This window comes from Tupaia chinensis, unplaced genomic scaffold (assembly GCF_000334495.1).
Source record: "Tupaia chinensis unplaced genomic scaffold, TupChi_1.0 Scaffold000138_1, whole genome shotgun sequence".
In the NCBI taxonomy this organism is placed as follows: Eukaryota; Metazoa; Chordata; class Mammalia; order Scandentia; family Tupaiidae; genus Tupaia; species Tupaia belangeri.
In genome coordinates, this window is record NW_006159608.1 from 2,520,254 (window position 1) to 2,526,327 (window position 6,074).

Genomic DNA, 6,074 nt, shown 5'->3' on the forward strand with positions numbered 1-6,074 from the left:
CGACCATGGTTCGAGTCCCAGACCCAGTGACTTAAACTCCTGCCGGGTGCATGTGCGTGCCCAAGATCCTGAGAGGTGAATAAAGAGGCAGGGATTGCAGCAGGCCCATCCTTTGTGGGGAGGGGTGATCTTTTACTTCCTGTCTCTCTGTCTCTCTCCGTCTTTCTGGAGAGCACATGCACCTTGTAGCAGAAAATCTCTCCTCCCCCGAAAATGAAAACTTGGCCCTCCATTTGCTTTTGCCTTTGGCAGTAGCAACCGCTGTTCTTTAATAAGCAAACTTTGCTCTTGACATGCTTCAGATAATCTAAAACAATTCTTGATACTATGCATTCTCATCACTTAATAATGGCCAAATATCTAGGACAGAGTGCTAAAATAATGATCAAACCATGTTTTATTTTTGCTTTTCCCTCTTACTAAACTAGGTAGCACTGAGCTATATATATGTCCATTTTTATAATCAAGAAGGGGAGAAATAATTTCCGGCAACCATGAAACACAATTGAATTGAGTCCTTTTTTTTTTTTTTTTTTGAGAGGTTTTGCTACAGGGGGCATGTGCTCTCCCAAGAGACAGAAACAAAGACAGAAAGCAAGAAATCATCCTTCAAGGTAGAATGGCCACACCACGGTCCCTTCTCCTTCATTCTCCTCTCAAGATTTTGGGCATGCACACACACACACACCCAACGTGAGTTTTAAGTTGTAGGGTCCAGGACTAGAACCATGGTTGATTACGTGGGAGTCCAGCAATGTACTCATTATGCCATCTCCTGGTCTTGAGTCCTCTATTTTTTTTTTTAAGAGAGATTTCTCCTATAGGGCATGTGTGCTCACTGGAGAGACAGAAAGAGAGGAAGAAAAACAGAAATGAGAAATCACCCTCTGGAGAGATGATCACCCTTCTCTTCCATTCTCCTCTTGGGACTGTGGGCGGGCATGCATACATGCACCCAGAATGAGTTTTAAGCCACTGAGTCCAGGACTTGAACCACAGTTGACTACATGAGAGTCCAGCAAGATAACCTTTATGCCATCTGCTATTCCCACCGAGTCAGTTTTTTAAAATCTGAACATATAGAAGATTTAATGCTAAGCAAAGCAAACCAGACTATGAAAGACAGAATTTGTATGACCCTGCCCAATATATACTGAATATCTGCACTTCATGATAGAAACGTAAAGATTGGAAGATACAATAGCAGAGACGAGTGTAGATACTGGAGACTGTATAGGAACAGGCAGAGAGTTGGTGGGAGAGTGGAGCTCAAGGAAAAAACATTTAACAGAACAAGAATGGAAGTTATTGTGTACAGTAATATCTTTGACTTTGCTTGACATTCAGTGTATTTATGTTTTGAGAACCCATATTACATCCTGTAAAAACATACAATGATCGAATATATAAAAAATATGAACACAAATAACCCCTCCAGGAGCAAATTCTGCTCTGTCATTTACTGCTCTGTTTTGAATGCCTTTATATGCTAGGCATTATTCTAGCTGATTCTGTGAGCAGAACAGATGAGATACTTGCATGAGAAAATTGGTAGTGTAGTGGATGACGTGGGTAAATAAATTGAAAGTTGTAGTTAAGTATAAAGAAAACACATTGGTAATTACAAGTATTTTTGGAGAAATTGTGATTTCAGCCATCAAAAATAATGAAATAATATTTAAAAAAAAAACCCTAAACCCTAAAATGTTAATGGTGGTCGTTTCTGTGTTTAAAAATTAAGAGAGACTTGGGACCAGCAGTTAGCGTAATGGCTATGTCACTGGACTCCCATGTAGTAGCCCGCAGTTCGAGTCCTGGACCCGGTGGCTTAAACTCAAGCTGGGCACGTGTGCTTGTGCGCCCAAGATCCCAAGAGGAGAATGGAGGAGAAGGGATTGCGGCGTGGCCATCTCCCCGGGAGGTGATTTCTCACTTTCTGTCTCTCTGTCTCTCTCTGTCTCTCTGGCAAGCGCACGTGCCCTATAGCAAAAACCTCTCAAAAAAAATTATGAGAGACTTTTTTTCATTTTGTTTTTTTTTGCATATGTTGTTTGAAATGTTCAAACTTAGGGTGAGACGATTAAACAAATACACATGCACTTTTGTCTTTCTCGTGTTAAGAAAATTGAAGAAAACTGAATAGCAGCAATTTCAGTTAAGTTTCCATGTATTTCTTCTATGAGTGAGAGAGACAGAGAGAGATGGGGGGTCTGGACATTGTAGCCCAACGCCACTGCAGTCTGCTCCCTGTCATGGGTACATGCATGTGCAGCACACTCAGGGAGTGGAGCCTGCCCGTGTGGATGGGTCTCCAAGAGCGCTGCGTTTTTCTGCACCACCATCTGACCCCCCTCCTGTCTTTTTTTACTTTTAAGTCTTTTTCAAGTTCCTGAGATGATTATGTATTACTTTAAAAGTTGGGGAAGGGCCAGTGGGTGGTGTGACGGTTAAGGTGACTGGATGCCTCATGGCTGACTGTGCTGCTCAAGTCCCGGGGCTGGTGGCTTAGAAATCATGCTGCACAGGGACCAGCAGATGGCGTTATGGTTATGTTGCCAGACTCCCATGTAGTCAACCATGGTTCAAGTCCTGGACCCAGTGACTTAAAAATCTCATGCCAGGCATGTGTGTGTGTGCATACCCAAGATCCCGAGAGGAGAATGGAGAAGAAAGGATTGTGGCACGGCTATCCCCTTGGGGGGGTTCTCTCTTTCTGTCTCTCTGTCTCTGGTGAGTGCATGCACCCTATAGCAAAAAAATCTCAAAAAGAACAAAAATCATGTTGCACATATGTGTGTGCCCAAAGTCCCAAGAGGAGAGTAGAGGAGAGGGGCCATTCTTCTTGGGTGGGGGGAATTTATCACTTTCTCTCTCTCTCTTTTGCCAACTTTCTCTCTCTCTCTGGAGAGTGTATCTTATAGCAAAACTAAAAACAAAAATGTAGGAAATATTTTACTTATTTTACTTTAAAGAAGAAAATATGAAATAGGAGCATTTGATTAGTATGTTTATAGCTATAAATATGTCTTATATTTTACTATAATACTTTTACATAAGGAAGTTCCAGTTTTCTTTACAGCCATGAGACTGTCAGGGTGTGGGCCAGCAGGGAGTGTGGAGGATAAAGCCGTTGGGAGTCCACACAGTCTACTCCACAGTTTGAGTCCTCGACCTAGTGGCTTGAAAACCACGCCAGGTATGTGTGCGTGTGTACCCAAAATACTGAGGGAAAAATGGAGAAGGGATTGCTACATGGCCGTCCTCCCTACAGGCGATTTCTCACTTTCACTCTCTTCCCATCTCTGTCTCTTTTTCTCTCTGGTGCACAACATGCCCTATAGTATAAAAAAAAAAGTCAGAGTGGTTCATGAAATTCCTCGGTGAGAATATGCCATACTTATCATTGCTCTGTTATTAGACGTATGGCTTGTCATAGTAGCTTCATTCTCACAAGTAACAATTCCATGTGCAATTTATATCTAAATCGTCATCTACATTTCAGAATATTTCTTTACAATGGAGTCGCAGGTCTAGAAAAACTGGATTTAAGGACATGAACTCTTAACTTCCTTGAGATACAGCCAAATAATTGTCTATAAATGTTTGCACCTTTATACCCTTTGCTTTGTGTGCAGGCTCTGCTTTAGACTGTGTGTACCATGTTACAAAATGTGACCTGTGTGGACCTCAGTTTCTGCACCTGTACAGTAGGGACAACCCGGCCGTCTAAAGGAAAGGTGAAATGAGAGGGCTCGTTCATGGGCGTAGCTGAGTGCCAGTACAGAGCAGAGGAACGACTGGTGTCTCTCCCCTCTCCGGATGGTAACTGCCTTTGCTGCAACCTCCTTTTGAATTCCAAATCCTTACTGCAACTCACTTTTCACCCAGCAATCATGCCCCTCCAGCTCCGCTTTCCTTGTAGCTCTGTCATCATTTTTACTTTCTTATTCTCAGCTACATTGCCTATGTCCCATCTATATTAGAAGGAGCTTATCTTATTTCTCCACTCTATAAATAACGGCCTGCTGATAAGAATAATGGAAAGTCAGATTGCAGCAGAGCAGAATCATGGGGAAATAAAGGTAACATTGAGCGAACTTCAGCTGGGAAGAAAGAAGGCCCCGTGGATAAATGATTCTATACCCAGAGGTGATGAATGCCATCAAGCAATAAATACACAAGTCAAAAAAAAAAAAAAAGTCGGTGTGAATACGGAGAAGAGAAAAGAAATCAAGGACTAATGAGAAAGTCAAACAGGGTACAAAAAGACAGGTCTGGAGCTAAGAGTGTATGAAAAGTTGCTGAGGACATGGATGGTGGGGTGAAAAGGCAGAGAACAAAGATGGGAAAGATGGAATCCATTGTAAAAGCTTTTCAGGCACAAAAGGAAGACAAGGTCAGTGAGGAGCAGAGAGTGGCCCTGATAAGGCATTGATGTCCAAAGACCAGAAAAAACAGAATTTTTTTTTTGAGAAGTTCTTTTTTTTTACAGTGTGTGTGCGTGAGCCAGAGAGACAGAAAGCAAGAAATCACCCCCCAGGGGGGATGGCCAAGCCACAATCCCTTCTTCTCCATTCTCGTCTCAGGATCTTGGGCATGCACGCACGTGCGCCCGAAGTGAATTTAAGCCACCGGATCCGGGATTCTAACTGTGGTCGAGTACATTAGAGTCCAGCAACATAGCCATTACACTAACTGCTGGTCCCAAAAACAGAATTTTAAACACCTGGGAATGGGCACCAAGAACAAGAGTAAATAACACAAGTTGATGTTGAAAAGCAACCAAGACTTGTGTGAAGTTGGTCACTGTGTATAGCACCTGGTCTGATGGCCAAGTCACAGATTTTTATTATAACAAAATGTTAAAAAGGAGTTCATCTTGGAGGAGTGTCCAGCCCTCAAGTGGCCTGCAGCCACTAGTGTCCCCACAATTGATAAGTCTATCTTTATGGTTGATTTCTCCTTCTCTGCCTGAGGGTAAAGGACTGAGACCAATTTCTGACCATTCTTTTACTTCTGATGGTGGCTGCCAGATGGACCATTTTGAAGCACGGCTTGGAGAATGCCGGCTCCCTACTGCTGTGCTTCCTGTGGCTTGCCACTGTCTATGAAGTGGCGCTCACATTTCTGGTTTGCCCCAAGATTTCCGCCAAGTAGCACCAACTGACCTTTCCTGGTACATCTGATCACAGGCCTCAGGCTCTGCAATCTGGGTGTTTCCTGCCTCCCCCCCCAGAAAGGCCTGTGCTACCTGCTACCGCAGGTAAGTGGATTCTCCATGTTTCTTATCAGGTGTGTCTGCCTCTGGATTTTTTTTCTCCAAGAGCAATCACAGGTTTTATTGCAGATGGCAACATCTGAGGCTCCATACTTAGGTAAGTGGACGAGATAAGGACGGAGCCCAGGCCTTAGGCTTCTCTTTAGGACCCTTGGAGGTAAACTTCTGCTGCAGTTTCTTCCACATGCCTTTATTCAGTTCCTTAAACTCTTCCAAGGTGTCTGTGGACAGGATCAGCTTGTACTCTTCCACAGACAGCCCACTGAAGGGGCAAGGGTACTTGTGTTTGTAGTAGTTTGAATGGAGTCGTGCTAAGCTCTGGTACATCTGATCACAGGCCTCAGGCTCTGCATTCTGAGTGTTGTCTCCCTCCCGAAAGGCCTCTGCTACCCGCTGCCACAGGTAAGTGCCCAGGTCCTGTCCCTGTTTGGTCTTGTCCACGGGCCATTCCTCACAGAGCTTAAGAAACTGCCAGTAGCGGCTGGTGGCCATTTTGGTTGCTTGTTCCCTGCCTCTGGATTCTACATGTAAGTAGATACTACTGTTCTTTGTCACTTGGATACATTTAGAAACAGAGCCCAAGGTTGAGTCAAGGGCTTCACGGGGTCACAAGTGGTAGAAAAGTGACAGTTCATGGGGGCTCACTTTCTCTGAAGCATGATGATGTTCTCATCATAAGTGCATGCACACATTAACTCCTATAATCCTCACAGAAATTCCATGAGGGAGTTGGTGTCCTCATTTCACAGATGATATAGAAATCGCTAACCCCATTCCTGTGCAAAGATTTAAGCCA

The 6,074-nt window shown here is 43.7% G+C and overlaps 1 pseudogene; it reads right to left on the minus strand.

Moving 5' to 3' along the window:
* Positions 1-5,371: 5,371 nt before the first annotated feature.
* Positions 5,372-5,770, minus strand: LOC102481359 (ubiquinol-cytochrome-c reductase complex assembly factor 2 pseudogene; annotated as a pseudogene).
* Positions 5,771-6,074: the final 304 nt, after the last annotated feature.